Source organism: Schistocerca americana, chromosome 10 (genome assembly GCF_021461395.2).
Source record: "Schistocerca americana isolate TAMUIC-IGC-003095 chromosome 10, iqSchAmer2.1, whole genome shotgun sequence".
Lineage (NCBI taxonomy): Eukaryota > Metazoa > Arthropoda > Insecta > Orthoptera > Acrididae > Schistocerca > Schistocerca americana.
Genome location: NC_060128.1, coordinates 58,039,500 through 58,057,072, shown reverse-complemented (window position 1 = coordinate 58,057,072; position 17,573 = coordinate 58,039,500).

The window sequence follows — 17,573 nt, the reverse complement described above, 5'->3', positions numbered from 1 at the left end:
ATGTTGTCCACGAGAGGGGGGTGGGATGGGGGGGCGAGCAGTAGAGGACAAGTTGTTCTTCTATTGGTATGTACTCAGGCTTTATAGTGTTTGAAAGAATGTTCTTTCAAGTTCATATAAGAATGTAGCATTTTATTTCCTAAGTGTAGTAAATCTTTGTTTTCTCACAGCAGGGTGATCGCACGATAAGGCTGCAATTTTTGTTTGCGCATCAAGTGGGCTTTTGGTGGAAATGACACACCACCAGCAGCATGTTGTCCACGAGAGGCTGGTGGGGGGGGGGGGGGGGGGGGGTCGAGCGTAAGAGGACAAGTTGTTCTTCTATTGGTATGTACTCAGGCTTTATAGTGTTTGAAAGAATGTTCTTTCAAGTTCATATAAGAATGTAGCATTTTTTTTGCAAAGTGTAGTAAATCTTTGTTATCTCACAGCAGGGTGATCGCACTACAAGGCTGCAATTTTTATTTGCCCATCAAGTGGGGTTTAGGTGGAAATGACACACCACCAGCATCATGTTGTCCACGAGAGGGGGTGGGATGGGGGGGCGAGCAGTAGAGGACAAGTTGTTCTTCTATTGGTATGTACTCAGGCTTTATAGTGTTTGAAAGAATGTTCTTTCAAGTTCATATAAGAATGTAGCATTTTATTTCCTAAGTGTAGTAAATCTTTGTTTTCTCACAGCAGGGTGATCGCACGATAAGGCTGCAATTTTTGTTTGCGCATCAAGTGGGCTTTTGGTGGAAATGACACACCACCAGCAGCATGTTGTCCACGAGAGGCTGGTGGGGGGGGGGGGGGGGGGGGGGGTCGAGCGTAAGAGGACAAGTTGTTCTTCTATTGGTATGTACTCAGGCTTTATAGTGTTTGAAAGAATGTTCTTTCAAGTTCATATAAGAATGTAGCATTTTATTTCCAAAGTGTAGTAAATCTTTGTTTTCTCACAGCAGGGTGATCGCACTTCAAGGCTGCAATTTTTTTTCTCCCTCAAGTGCGCTTTTGGTGGAAATGACACACCACCACCAGCAGCATGTTGTCCACGAGAGGGGTTGGGATGGGGGGGGGGGGGCGAGCAGGAGAGGACAAGTTGTTCTTTTATTGGTATGTAATCAGGCACTATAGTGTTTGAAATAATGTTCTTTCAAGTGCATATAAGAATGCAGCATTTTACTTCCAAAGTGTAGTAAATCTTTGTTTTCTCACAGCAGGGTGATCACACTACAAGGCTGCAATTTTTATTTGCCCATCAAGTGGTCTCTTGGTGGAAATAACACACCACCAGCAGCATGTTGTCCAGGAGAGGGGGGTGGGATATGGGGGCGAGCAGGAGAGGACAAGTTGTTCTTCTATTGGTATTTACTCAGGCTTTATAGTGTTTTAAAGAATGTTCTTTCAAGTTCATATAAGAATGTAGCATTTTATTTCCAAAGTGTAGTAAATCTTTGTTTTCTCACAGCAGGGTGATCGCACTACAAGGCTGCAATTTTTATTTGCCCATCAAGTGGGCTTTTGTTGGAAATGACACACCACCAGCAGCATGTTGTCCACGAGAGGGTGGTTGGTGGGGAAGGGGGGGGGAGGTGGGGGGGTCGGGGGGCGAGCGTAAGAGGACAAGTTGTTCTTCTATTGGTATGTACTCAGGCTTTATAGTGTTTGAAAGAACGTTCTTTCAACTTCATATAAGAATGTAGCATTTTATTTCCAAAGTTTGGTAAATCTTTATTTTCTCACAGCAGGGTGATCGCACTACAAGTCTGCAATTTTTATTTGCCCATCAAGTGGGCTTTTGTTGGAAATGACACACCACCAGCAGCATGTTGTCCAGGAGAGGGGGGTGGGATATGGGGGCGAGCAGGAGAGGACAATTTGTTCTTCTATTGGTATTTACTCAGGCTTTATAGTGTTTGAAAGAATGTTCTTTCAAGTTCATATAAGAATGTAGCATTTTATTTCCAAAGTGTAGTAAATCTTTGTTTTCTCACAGCAGGGTGATCGCACTACATGGCTGCAATTTTTTTTCTCCATCAAGTGCGCTTTTGGTGGAAATGACACACCACCACCAGCAGCATGTTGTCCATGAGAGGGGGGTGGGATGGGGGGGGGCGAACAGGAGAGGACAAGTTGTTCTTCTATTGGTATGTAATCAGGCACTATAGTGTTTGAAATAATGTTCTTTCAAGTTCATATAAGAATGCAGCATTTTACTTCCAAAGTGTAGTAAATCTTTGTTTTCTCACAGCAGGGTGATCGCACTACAAGGCTGCAATTTTTATTTGCCCATCAAGTAGGCTTTTGGTGGAAATGACACACCACCAGCAGCATGTTGTCCAGGAGAGGGGGGTGGGATATGGGGGCGAGCAGGAGAGGACAATTTGTTCTTCTATTGGTATTTACTCAGGCTTTATAGTGTTTTAAAGAATGTTCTTTCAAGTTCATATAAGAATGTAGCATTTTATTTCCAAAGTGTAGTAAATCTTTGTTTTCTCACAGCAGGGTGATCGCACTACAAGGCTGCAATTTTTATTTGCCCATCAAGTGGGCTTTTGTTGGAAATGACACACCACCAGCAGCATGTTGTCCACGAGAGGATGGTGTGGGGGGGGGGGGGAGGGGGGGGGGGTGCGGGCGTAATAGGACAAGTTGTTGTTCTATTGGTATGTACTTAGGCTTTATAGTGTTTGAAAGAATGTTCTTTCAAGTTCATATAAGAATGTAGCATTTTAGTGCCAAAGTGTAGTAAATTTTTGTTTTCTCACAGCAGTGTGATCGCACTACAAGGCTGCAATTTTTATTTGCCCATCAAGTGCGCTTTTGGTGGAAATGACACACCACCACCAGCAGCTTGTTGTCCACGAGAGTGGGGTGGAATGGGGGGGTGAGCAGGAGAGGACAAGTTGTTCTTCTATGGGTGTGTACTCAGGCTTTATAGTGTTTGCAAGAATGTTCTTTCAAGTTCATATAAGAATGTAGCATTTTATTTCCAAAGTGTAGTAAATCTTTGTTTTCTCACAGCAGGGTGATCGCACTACATGGCTGCAATTTTTTTTCTCCATCAAGTGCGCTTTTGGTGGAAATGACACACCACCACCAGCAGCATGTTGTCCATGAGAGGGGGGTGGGATGGGGGGGGGGCGAACAGGAGAGGACAAGTTGTTCTTCTATTGGTATGTAATCAGGCACTATAGTGTTTGAAATAATGTTCTTTCAAGTTCATATAAGAATGCAGCATTTTACTTCCAAAGTGTAGTAAATCTTTGTTTTCTCACAGCAGGGTGATCGCACTACAAGGCTGCAATTTTTATTTGCCCATCAAGTAGGCTTTTGGTGGAAATGACACACCACCAGCAGCATGTTGTCCAGGAGAGGGGGGTGGGATATGGGGGCGAGCAGGAGAGGACAATTTGTTCTTCTATTGGTATTTACTCAGGCTTTATAGTGTTTTAAAGAATGTTCTTTCAAGTTCATATAAGAATGTAGCATTTTATTTCCAAAGTGTAGTAAATCTTTGTTTTCTCACAGCAGGGTGATCGCACTACAAGGCTGCAAGTATTATTTGCCCATCAAGTGGGGTTTTGGTGGAAATGATATACCACCAGCACCATGTTGTCCACGAGAGGTTGGTGTGGGGGGGGGGGGGGGGGTCGTGCGTAAGAGGACAAGTTGTTTTTCTATTGGTATGTACTCAGGCTATATAGTGTTTAAAAGAATGTTCTTTCAAATTCATATAAGAATGTAGCATTTTATTTCCAAAGTGTAGTAAATCTTTGTTTTCTCACAGCAGGGTGATCGCACTACAAGGCTGCAATTTTTTTTGCCCATCAAGTGGGCTTTTGGTGGAAATGACACACCACCAGCAGCAAGTTGTCCACGAGAGGGGGTGGGATGGGGGGGCGAGCAGGAGAGGACAATTTGTTCTTCTATTGGTATGTACTCAGGCTTTATAGTGTTTGAAAGAATGTTCTTTCAAGTTCATATAAGAATTTAGCATTTTATTTCCAAAGTGTAGTACATCTTTGTTTTCTCACAACAGGGTGATCGCACTACAAGGCTGCAATTTTTATTTGCCCATCAAGTGGGCTTTTGGTGGAAATGACACACCACCAGCAGCATGTTGTCCACGAGAGGGGGGTGGGATGGGGGGGCGAGCAGGAGAGGACAAGTAGTTCTTCTATTGGTATGTACTTAGGCTTTATAGTGTTTGAAAGAATGTTCTTTCAAGTTCATATAAGAATGTAGCATTTTATTTCCAAAGTGAAGTAAATCTTTGTTTTCTCACAGCAGGGTGATCGCACTACAAGGCTGCAATTTTTATTTGCCCATCAAGTGGGCTTTTGGTGGAAATGACACACCACCAGCAGCATGTTGTCCACGAGAGGGTGGTGTGGGGGGGGGGGGGGGCGAGTGTAAGAGGAAGTGTTGTTCTTCTATTAGTATGTACACAGGCATTATAGTGTTTGAAAGAATGTTCTTTCAAGTTCATAAAAGAATGTAGCATTTTATTTCCAAAGTGTAGTACATCTTTGTTTTCTCACAGCAGGGTGATCGCACTACAAGGCTGCAATTTTTATTTGCCCATCAAGTGGGCTTTTAGTGGAAATGACACACCACCAGCAGCATGTTGTCCACAAGAGGGGGGTGGGAAGGGGGGGCGAGCAGGAGAGGACAAGTTGTTCTTCTATTGGTATGTACTCAGGCTTTATAGAGTTTGATAGAATGTTCTTTCAAGTTCATATAAGAATGTAGCATTTTATTTCCAAAGTGTAGTAAATCTTTGTTTTCTCACAGCAGGGTGATCGCACTACAAGGCTGCAATTTTTATTTGCTCATCAAGTGGGCTTCTACATCTACATCTACATCTATACTCCGCGTGCCACCTTACGGTGTGTGGCGGAGGGTACTTATTGTACCACTATCTGATCCCCCCTACCCTGTTCCACTCACGAATTGTGCGTGGGAAGAACGACTGCTTGTAAGTCTCCGTATTTGCTCTAATTTCTCGGATCATTTTGTTGTGATCATTACGCGAGATATATGTGGGCTCTAGTAATATGTTGCCCATCTCTTCCCGGAATGTGCTCTCTCGTAATTTCGATAATAAACCTCTCCGTATTGCGTAACGCCTTTCTTGAAGTGTCCGCCACTGGAGCTTGTTCAGCATCTCCGTAACGCTCTCGCGCTGACTAAATGTCCCCATGACGAATCGCGCTGCTTTTCGCTGGATCATGTCTATCTCTTCTATTAATCCAACCTGGTAAGGGTCCCATACTGATGAGCAATACTCAAGAATCGGACGAACAAGCGTTTTGTAAGCTACTTCTTTCGTCGATGAGTCACATTTTCTTAGAATTCTTCCTATGAATCTCAACCTGGCGCCTGCTTTTCCCACTATTTGTTTTATGTGATCATTCCACTTCAGATCGCTCCGGATAGTAACTCCTAAGTATTTTACGGTCGTTACCGCTTCCAATGATTTACCACCTATGGCATAATCGTACTGGAATGGATTTCTGCCCCTATGTATGCGCATTATATTACATTTATCTACGTTTAGGGAAAGCTGCCAGCTGTCGCACCATGCATTAATCCTCTGCAGGTCCTCCTGGAGTACGTACGAGTCTTCTGATGTTGCTACTTTCTTGTAGACAACCGTGTCATCTGCAAATAGCCTCACGGAGCTACCGATGTTGTCAACTAAGTCATTTATGTATATTGTAAACAATAAAGGTCCTATCACGCTTCCCTGCGGTACTCCTGAAATTACCTCTACATCTGCAGATTTTGAACCGTTAAGAATGACATGTTGTGTTCTTTCTTGTAGGAAATCCTGAATCCAATCACAAACCTGGTCCGATATTCCGTAAGCTCGTATTTTTTTCACTAAACGTAAGTGCGGAACCGTATCAAATGCCTTCCTGAAGTCCAGGAATACGGCATCAATCTGCTCGCCAGTGTCTACGGCACTGTGAATTTCTTGGGCAAATAGGGCGAGCTGAGATTCACATGATCTCTGTTTGCAGAATCCATGTTGGTTATGATGAAGGAGATTTGTATTATCTAAGAACGTCATAATACGAGAACACAAAACATGTTCCATTATTCTACAACAGATTGACGTAAGCGAAATAGGCCTATAATTATTCGCATCTGATTTATGACCCTTCTTGAAAATGGGAACGACCTGCGCTTTCTTCCAGTCGCTAGGTACTTTATGTTCTTCCAGCGATCTACGATAAATTGCTGATAGAAAGGGGGCAAGTTCTTTAGCATAATCACTGTAGAATCTTAAGGGTATCTCGTCTGGTCCGGATGCTTTTCCGCTACTAAGTGATAGCAGTTGTTTTTCAATTCCGATATCGTTTATTTCAATATTTTCCATTTTGGCGTCCGTGCGACGGCTGAAGTCACGGACCGTGTTACGATTTTCCGCAGTGAAACAGTTTCAGAACACTGAATTCAGTATTTCTGCCTTTCTTCGGTCGTCCTCTGTTTCGGTGCCATCGTGGTCAACAAGTGACTGAATAGGGGATTTAGACCCGCTTACCGATTTTACATATGACCAAAACTTTTTAGGGTTCTTGTTTAGATTCTTTGCCAATGTTTTATGTTTGAATTCGTTGAATGCTTCTCTCATTGCTCTCTCTACGCTCTTTTTCGCTTCGTTCAGCTTTTCCTTATCAGCTATGATTCGACTACTCTTAAACCTATGATGAAGCTTTCTTTGTTTCCGTAGTACCTTTCGTACATGATTGTTATACCACGGTGGATCTTTCCCCTCGCTTTGGACCTTAGTCGGTACGAACTTATCTAAGGCGTACTGGACGATGTTTCTGAATTTTTTCCATTTTTGTTCCACATCCTCTTCCTCAGAAATGAACGTTTGATGGTCGTCACTCAGATATTCTGCGATTTGTGCCCTATCACTCTTGTTAATACATACCAGTAGCTTCTGGTGGAAATGACACACCACCAGCAGCATGTTGTCCACGAGAGGGGGGTGGGATGGGGGGGCGAGCAGGAGAGGACAAGTTGTTCTTCTATTGGTATGTACTCAGGCTTTATAGTGTTTGAAAGAATGTTCTTTCAAGTTCATATAAGAATGTAGCATTTTATTTCCAAAGTGTAGTACTTCTTTGTTTTCTCACAGCAGGGTGATCGCACTACAAGGCTGCAATTTTTATTTGCCCATCAAGTGGGCTTTTGGTGGAAATGACACACCACCAGCAGCATGTTGTCCACGAGAGGGTGGTGTGTGTGTGGGGGGGGGGGGGGCGGGTCGAGCGTAAGAGGACAAGTTGTACTTCTATTGGTATGTACTCAGGCTTTATAGTGTTTTAAAGAATGTTCGTTCTAGCTCATATAAGAATGTAGCATTTTATTTTCAAGGTGTAGTAAATCTTTGTTTTCTCACAGCAGGGTGATCGCACTACAAGGCTGCAATTTTTATTTGCCCATCAAGTGGGCTTTTGGTGGAAATGACACACCACCAGCAGCATGTTGTCCACGAGAGGGTGGTGTGGGGGGGGGGGGAGGGGGCGAGCGTAAGAGGACAAGTTGTTCTTCTATTGGTATGTACTCAGGCTTTATACTGTTTGAAAGAATGTTCTTTCAAGTTCATATAAGAATGTAGCATTTTATTTCCAAAGTGTAGTAAATCTTTCTTTTCTCACAGCAGGGTGATCGCACTACAAGGCTGCAATTTTTATTTGCCCATCAAGTGGGCTTTTGTTGGAAATGACACACCACCAGCAGCATGTTGTCCACGAGAGGGTGGTGTGGGGGGGGGGGGGGGGCGGGGGTCGAGCGTAAGAGGACAAGTTGTTCTTCTACTGGTATGTATTCAGGCTTTATAGTGTTTGAAAGAATGTTCTTTCAAGTTCATATAAGAATGTAGCATTTTATTTGCAAAGTGTAGTAAATCTTTGTTTTCTCACAGCAGGGTGATCGCACTACAAGGCTGCAATTTTTATTTGCCCATCAAGTGGGCTTTTGGTGGAAATGACACACCACCAGCAGCATGTTGTCCACGTGAGGGGGGTGGGATGGGGGGGCGAGCAGGAGAGATCAAGTTGTTCTTCTATTGGTATGTACTCAGGCTTTATAGTGTTTGAAAGAATGTTCTTTCAAGTTCATAAAAGAATGTAGCATTTTATTTCCAAAGTGTAGTAAATCTTTGTTTTCTCACAGCAGGGTGATCGCACTACAAGGCTGCAATTTTTATTTGCCCATCAAGTGGGCTTTTGGTGGAAATGACACACCACCAGCAGCATGTTGTCCACGAGAGGGGGTGGGATGGGGGGGCGAGCAGGAGAGGACAATTTGTTCTTCTATTGGTATGTACTCAGGCTTTATAGTGTTTGAAAGAATGTTCTTTCAAGTTCATATAAGAAAATAGCATTTTATTTCCAAAGTGTAGTAAATCTTTGTTTTCTCACAGCAGGGTGATCGCACTACAAGGCTGCAATTTTTATTTGCCCATCAAGTGGGCTTTTGGTGGAAATGACACACCACCAGCAGCATGTTGTCCGTGAGAGGGGGGTGGGATGGGGGGGGGGCGAGCAGGAGAGGACAAGTTGTTCTTCTATTGGTATGTACTAAGGCTTCATAGTGTTTGAAAGAATGTTCTTTCAAGTTCATATATGAATGTAGCATTTTATTTCCAAAATGTAGTAAATCGTTGTTTTCTCACAGCAGGGTGATCGCACCACAAGGCTGCAATTTTTATTTGCCCATCAAGTGGGCTTTTGGTGGAAATGACACACCACCAGCAGCATGTTGTCCACGAGAGGGGGGTGGGATGGGGGGGTGAGCAGGAGAGGACAAGTTGTTCTTCTATTGGTATGTACTCAGGCTTTATAGTGTTTGAAAGAATGTTCTTTCAAGTTCATATAAGAATGTAGCATTTTATTTCCAAAGTGTAGTAAATCTTTGTTTTCTCACAGCAGCGTGATCACACTACAAGGCTGCAATTTTTATATGCCCATCAAGTGGGCTTTTGGTGGAAATGACACACCACCAGCAGCATGTTGTCCACGAGTGAGGTTGGGGGGGGGGGACGGAATAGGACAACTTGTTCTTCTATTGGTATGTACTCAGGCTTTATAGTGTTTTAAAGATTGTTCGTTCAAGTTCATATAAGAACGTAGAATTTTATTTCCATAGTGTAATAAATCTTTGATTTCTCACAGCAGGGTGTTCGCATTACAAGGTGGTAATTTTCATTTGTCACTCAAATCAGGTTGTGGAAAGTGGCTAAGGTCCATTACTGTTAGTTATACAAGAACACACACAACTTCATTCCTCAAACCAATACACAGTTTTCTCTTTAAAACAACAAAGATTAATTCTCAGCTGAGGGGCCAAGTAACCTTTCCAGAATAAGCTTAAACGATTGCTTTTAAAACACCAGGATTTAAAGTAATGGTGTAAGGCCTTACTTAAGCAAAATTACAATATCTTTTCGGCTAAAGGCTAAGATAATATTTCAGATCAGCTAAGGAAATTCTTGAAAGGCTAAGCATTAACAAATCCCGGCTAAATGACATATTAAGGAAAATTCAAGTTAATTCTTTGGAATTCCCAATAACAAAATTTTCTATAGATAATAAAAGAGAGGCTTTAAGGACGAGCTTTTACACAGTACAACAGAAAAACATCTTAAGAGAACTTGACATTTGACTCTCCATCCAAGACAGCATGCTGCGTCCCTTGATACCCCATATGATCGTACTTTTGACAAGAAGCATAGATGCGGGTACCAGGAGCGATTCTAGAAGTCGGTCAAGGGAGGGGCTAATGGTTGTGATGGTGGTGATGGAGACTGGAATATCGCGTCACAAAAGAAGAGTTTGGGTTCTCAACTGGCAAACTGGTAAAATTTAGTGTTGCTTAAAGTAGTTTTTGGTAACTGTTTTAGAGTTCAGGGTAAAAAAATGTGTTTTAGTAAATAATAAGACGCCTATTTTAAGTTAAATGATATTTATTGGTTTTGATAGTAAGCTATTTTTCACACTTATTCTTTTGTTAAAATGTGTTTGAAATACATTGCAACCTATATAGCTACATAATTATTAAAGAAAATGATTGAATCTGTTGGAGTAATATATTCGCTGACTTCTGAAGTCATTTTATCCAGCGTGATATCATACACCATGGGGAGGGGGACTATAGCCTCACAGCCTCCATAGCCCACCCCCTTCCCCGCTGCCGCTGCCACCGCCCCTGTGCGGTACTGAGCCAAATGCTTTTCGGAAACCAAGAAATACTGCATCTACCAGGTCGCCTTGATCCAAAGATTTCAGTATGTCATCTGAGAAAAGTGCGAGTTGTTTCACATGATCGATGTTTTCGAAACCCATGCTGGTTGGCATTGAGGTCATCATTCTGTTCGAGATACCTCATTATGTTTGAGCTCAGAATATGTTTTAAGATTCTACAACAAATCGATGTCAAGGATATACGGTAGTTTTGTGGATCGCTTCAACTACCCTTCTTGTAGATGGGTGTGACCCATGCCTTTTTCCAAGAACTGGGCACGGTTTTTTGTTCAGGTGATCTATAACATATTATAGTTAGCGTGGAGTCTGACAGGGTTTTCATTGGTGCTCGGAGATTTGTTCAATTTCAACGATTTCAACTGTTTCTCAACATCACTGAGACTAATGCTTATTTCATTCATCGTTGCAGTTGTATGAGGATTAAATTAGAGCAATTATTCTGGGTTTTCCTCTGTAAAGGAACATTTGAAATCGGAGTTAAGCATTTCAGCTTTTGCTTTGTTACCCTCAATATCAGTTCCTGTGTCATTGGCTAGGGACTGGACACAAACTTTGGTGCCACTAACAGCCTTTAGATATGACCAGAACTACTTTGGATTTTGTGAAATGTCATTTCAATATTCTGCTATGGTATTCATTGAGTGAGGTTCTCATAGAGAGAAATTGGAAATGTGTCATTCGACAATCTCAAAGAACCACTGAAGACATAACGAAAAAGAGACAGATCGAAAGTAAGAATATGAAAAACATGAAAAAAAGAAAGAAAAACGGGTCATTGCATCGGACTCTCTTGCGGAGGATGTGTGTTCAATTCTCAGTACTCTGCTTCCACGAAATTTTTACTCGGTGGGAGGACTGGAACGAGTTGCACCCACCCCTTGATACCAACTGAGGAACTACTTGAGTGAGTAGTAGCGGCGCCCATGTCTAAAAAAAGTAGTCTACAACAGCCATGAGAGCCGTGTAATGACCCCATGTTCCTCCATACCGCCTCCGGGAGGGGGGGGGTGGAGGGGGGGGGGGGAGGGGGGGGTCAACTAACCTCTCTCGTTGGCCTATTGCGGCATCTGAATGATGTGACATGGCCAGTGTCTGATACAGAAAAACCTCAAGAAGGGGGCGCTAAAGATATCTTCAGCTACCTTTACTTTTACCGTAATAAAAAATAATCAAGTCACATCCAAAGTTTAATTCTCGAATAAACACTTTATTCGCACTAAAAATCCAACGCTAGTAGACTTAACACTAAAACACACGATCACACCCCGCGTATTTAGAATATCACTAAGCACAACACTGATTGAAGTCCATGGTAATAGCCAGTAATCGCAGTTGTTCACTTTTATCACTTCCAAGTTATCGCAACGATCGTAGCTTTCAAAAAGCGACACTGCTTCCCTTATGTGTGTGGCTCGGTTGTTTCGAGAACGCTGCCAGAATGTCCGATTCCAGACTTTTATGTAGTGTGAACAAATACCTACTGTGAAAGCGACTAGCCAATATGTACCTTGCGACGCAATGCATAATATAAGGGCGAGTTTCCAATGATGACGTCATCCGGCAATTTACGTGTGTGGTTATTGTCGATTCCGTTCCTTTCTAGTGCATTCGATGTTTTTAATGCATTCATATGTAACAATGCGTTTTTAGGAATCTTCTCGAAAGTCACTATTACCGCGGATATGCTCCCTGCCGCCGTTGGATAAGCAACTGAGCAGCAAGTCGTATACTCCTAGCTCACTCGTTTGTTACATAGTTTAATTCTTAATTTCTTTGCGTGTTTTTGGTACTTGCATTGTTTAATTCATAAATTTCGGGCGTATTATAGTATTTGAGAGTTGTAGCATCGCGTTTTAGTACCTGAATAGTGTAAATTCGCGTAGTCGTTTGTCTTCTGTTTTTGTTTTGAACGGCCAGTGTCGGTTGGTCACAGTCAGTGTGCTCCCTGCCGTCGTTGGATAAGCAGCTGAGCAGCAAGTCGTATACTCCTAGCTCACTCATTTGTTACATAGTTTAATTCTTAATTTCTTTGCGTGTTTTTGGTACTTGCATTGTTTAATTCATAAATTTCGGGCGTATTATAGTATTTGAGAGTTGTAGCATCGCGTTTTAGTACCTGAATAGTGTAAATTCGCGTAGTCTCCTTCCGCCGCCGAACAGTGTCAGCAGTGCGCAAGTAGCAGCATTACTGCATTTACTAGGCAATCTTGTAATTTAATAACCGTTTAAATTTTGTTGATTTGTTTGCGCTCTCTGTAGATTAGTTCAGACGTTCTTTGCAAAACAGTTTTTAGCATGGATAGGGACTGCAACTGCTGTGTTCGGATGCAGGCTGAGTTGGCATCCCTTCACTCCCAGCTTCAGGCAGTGTTGGCTTCTGTCACACAACTTGAGGCTGTTGCCAATGGGCATCACTGTGGGGGTCCGGATGGGGGTTTGTCGGGGACGGCCAGCTCGTCCCACGCATCCCCTGATCGGACTACGACTGTGGTTGCCCGGGATACTGCCCGCATTGAGGCTGATCCCTCACCTGTGGTAGAGTGGGAGGTCGTCTCAAGGTGTGGCAGGGGGCGAAAGACATTCCGGAGGGCTGAACGGAAAGCCTCTCCAGTTTGCCTGACGAACCGGTTTCAGGCTCTGTCTCAGACTGATACTGATCTTCGGCCTGACATGGCTGCTTGTCCTGTTCCAGAGGTTTCCCCTCAGTCTGCAAGATCCGGGCAGTCGCAGAGGGTGGGCTTACTGGTAGTTGGGAGCTCCAACGTCAGGCGCGTAATGGGGCCCCTTAGAGAAATGGCAGCAAGAGAGGGGAAGAAAACCAATGTGCACTCCGTGTGCATACCGAGGGGAGTCATTCCAGATGTGGAAAGGGTCCTTCCGGATGCCATGAAGGGTACAGGGTGCACCCATCTGCAGGTGATCGCTCATGTCGGCACCAATGATGTGTGTCGCTATGGATCGGAGGAAATCCTCTCTGGCTTCCGGCGGCTATCTGATTTGGTGAAGACTGCCAGTCTCGCTAGTGGGATGAAAGCAGAGCTCACCATCTGCAGCATCGTCGACAGGACTGACTGCGGACCTTTGGTACAGAGCCGAGTGGAGGGTCTGAATCAGAGGCTGAGACGATTCTGCGACCGTGTGGGCTGCAGATTCCTCGACTTGCGCCATAGGGTGGTGGGGTTTCGGGTTCCGCTGGATAGGTCAGGAGTCCACTACACGCAACAAGCGGCTACACGGGTAGCAGGGGTTGTGTGGCGTGGGCTGGGCGGTTTTTTAGGTTAGATGGCCTTGGGCAAGTACAGAAGGGGCAACAGCCTCAACAGGTGCGGGGCAAAGTCAGGACATGAGGGGACCAAGCAGCAATCGGTATTGTAATGGTCAACTGTCGAAGCTGCGTTGGTAAAGTACCAGAACTTCAAGCGCTGATAGAAAGCACCAAAGCTGAAATCGTTATAGGTACAGAAAGCTGGCTTAAGCCAGAGATAAATTCTGCCGAAATTTTTACAAAGGTACAGACGGTGTTTAGAAAACATAGATTGCATGCAACCGGTGGTGGAGTGTTCGTCGCTGTTAGTAGTAGTTTATCCTGTAGTGAAGTAGAAGTGGATAGTTCCTGTGAATTATTATGGGTGGAGGTTACACTCAACAACCGAACTAGGTTAATAATTGGCTTCTTTTACCGACCTCCCGACTCAGCAGCATTAGTGGCAGAACAACTGAGAGAAAATTTGGAATACATTTCACATAAATTTTCTCAGCATGTTATAGTCTTAGGTGGAGATTTCAATTTACCAGATATAGACTGGGACACTCAGATGTTTAGGACCAGTGGTAGGGACAGAGCATCGAGTGACATTATACTGAGTGCACTATCCGAAAATTACCTCGAGCAATTAAACAGAGAACCGACTCGTGGAGATAACATCTTGGACCTACTGATAACAAACAGACCCGAACTTTTCGAGTCTGTATGTACAGAACAGGGAATCAGTGATCATAAGGCCGTTGCAGCATCCCTGAATATGGAAGTTAATAGGAATATAAAAAAAGGGAGGAAGGTTTATCTGTTTAGCAAGAGTAATAGAAGGCAGATATCAGACTACCTAACAGATCAGAACGAAAATTTCTGTTCCGACACTGACAATGTTGAGTGTTTATGGAAAAAGTTCAAGGCAATCGTAAAATGCGTTTTAGACAGGTACGTGCCGAGTAAAACTGTGAGGGACGGGAAAAACCCACCGTGGTACAACAACAAAGTTAGGAAACTACTGCGAAAGCAAAGAGAGCTCCACTCCAAGTTTAAACGCAGCCAAAACCTCTCAGACAAACAGAAGCTAAACGATGTCAAAGTTAGCGTAAGGAGGGCTATGCGTGAAGCGTTCAGTGAATTCGAAAGTAAAATTCTACACTCCTGGAAATGGAAAAAAGAACACATTGACACCGGTGTGTCAGACCCACCATACTTGCTCCGGACACTGCGAGAGGGCTGTACAAGCAATGATCACACGCACGGCACAGCGGACACACCAGGAACCGCGGTGTTGGCCGTCGAATGGCGCTAGCTGCGCAGCATTTGTGCACCGCCGCCGTCAGTGTCAGCCAGTTTGCCGTGGCATACGGAGCTCCATCGCAGTCTTTAACACTGGTAGCATGCCGCGACAGCGTGGCCGTGAACTGTATGTGCAGTTGACGGACTTTGAGCGAGGGCGTATAGTGGGCATGCGGGAGGCCGGGTGGACGTACTGCCGAATTGCTCAACACGTGGGGCGTGAGGTCTCCACAGTACATCGAAGTTGTCACCAGTGGTCGGCGGAAGGTGCACGTGCCCGTCGACCTGGGACCGGACCGCAGCGACGCACGGATGCACGCCAAGACCGTAGGATCCTACGCAGTGCCGTAGGGGACCGCACCGCCACTTCCCAGCAAATTAGGGACACTGTTGCTCCTGGGGTATCGGCGAGGACCATTCGCAACCGTCTCCATGAAGCTGGGCTACGGTCCCGCACACCGTTAGGTCGTCTTCTGCTCACGCCGCAACATCGTGCAGCCCGCCTCCAGTGGTGTCGCGACAGGCGTGAATGGAGGGACGAATGGAGACGTGTCGTCTTCAGCGATGAGAGTCGCTTCTGCCTTGGTGCCAGTGATGGTCGTATGCGTGTTTGGCGCCGTGCAGGTGAGCGCCGCAATCAGGACTGCATACGACCGAGGCACACAGGGCCAACACCCGGCATCATGGTGTGGGGAGCGATCTCCTACACTGGCTGTGCACCACTGGTGATCGTCGAGGGGACACTGAATAGTGCACGGTACATCCAAACCGTCATCGAACCCATCGTTCTACCATTCCTAGACCGGCAAGGGAACTTGCTGTTCCAACAGGACAATGCACGTCCGCATGTATCCCGTGTTACCCAACGTGCTCTAGAAGGTGTAAGTCAACTACCCTGGCCAGCAAGATCTCCGGATCTGTCCCCCATTGAGCATGTTTGGGACTGGATGAAGCGTCGTCTCACGCGGTCTGCACGCCCAGCACGAACGCTGGTCCAACTGAGGCGCCAGGTGGAAATGGCATGGCAAGCCGTTCCACTGGACTACATCCAGCATCTCTACGATAGTCTCCATGGGAGAATAGCAGCCTGCATTGCTGCGAAAGGTGGATATACACTGTACTAATGCCAACATTGTGCATGCTCTGTTGCCTGTGTCTATGTGCCTGTGGTTCTGTCAGTGTGATCATGTGATGTATCTGACCCCAGGAATGTGTCAATAAAGTTTCCCCTTCCTGGGACAATGAATTCACGGTGTTCTTATTTCAATTTCCAGGAGTGTATGTACCGACTTGACAGAAAATCCTAGGAAGTTCTGGTCTTACGTTAAATCAGTAAGTGGCTCAAAACAGCATATCCAGACACTACGGGATGATGATGGCATTGAAACAGAGGATGACACGCGTAAAGCTGAAATACTAAACACCTTTTTCCAAAGCTGTTTCACAGAGGAAGACCGCACTGCAGTTCCTTCTCTAAATCCTCGCACAAACGAAAAAATGGCTGACATCGAAATAAGTGTCCAAAGAATAGAAAAGCAACTGGAATCACTCAATAGAGGAAAGTCCACTGGACCTGATGGGATACCAATTCGATTCTACACAGAGTACGCGAAAGAACTTGCCCCCCTTCTAACAGCCGTGTACCACAAGTCTCTAGAGGAACGGAGGGTTCCAAATGATTGGAAAAGAGCACAGATAGTCCCAGTCTTCAAGAAGGGTCGTCGAGCAGATGCGCAAAACTATAGACCTATATCTCTGACGTCGATCTGTTGCAGAATTTTAGAACATGTTTTTTGCTCGAGTATCATGTCGTTTTTGGAAACCCAGAATCTACTATATAGGAATCAACATGGATTCCGGAAACAGCGATCGTGTGAGACCCAACTCGCTTTATTTGTTCATGAGACCCAGAAAATATTAGATACAGGCTCCCAGGTAGATGCTATTTTTCTTGACTTCCGGAAGGTGTTCGATACAGTTCCGCACTGTCGCCTGATTAAACAAAGTAAGAGCCTACGGAATATCAGACCAGCTGTGTGGCTGGATTGAAGAGTTTTTAGCAAACAGAACACAGCATGTTGTTATCAATGGAGAGACGTCTACAGACGTTAAAGTAACCTCTGGCGTGGCACAGGGGAGTGTTATGGGACCATTGCTTTTCACAATATATATAAATGACCTAGTAGATGGTGTCGGAAGTTCCATGCGGCTTTTCGCGGATGATGCTGTAGTATACAGAGAAGTTGCAGCATTAGAAAATTGTAGCGAAATGCAGGAAGATCTGCAGCAGATAGGCACTTGGTGCAGGGAGTGGCAACTGACCCTTAACATAGACAAATGTAATGTATTGCGAATACATAGAAAGAAGGATCCTTTATTGTGTGATTATATGATAGCGGAACAAACACTGGCAGCAGTTAGTTCTGTAAAATATCTGGGAGTATGCGTGCGGAACGATTTGAAGTGGAATGATCATATAAAATTAATTGTTGTTAAGGCGGGTACCAGGTTGAGATTCATTGGGAGAGTGCTTAGAAAATGTAGTCCATCAACAAAGGAGGTGGCTTACAAAACACTCGTTCGACCTATACTTGAGTATTGCTCATCAGTGTGGGATCCGTACCAGATTGGTCTGACGGAGGAGATAGAGAAGATCCAAAGAAGAGCGCCGCGTTTCGTCACAGGGTTATTTGGTAACCGTGATAGCGTTACGGAGATGTTTAATAAACTCAAGTGGCAGACTCTGCAAGAGA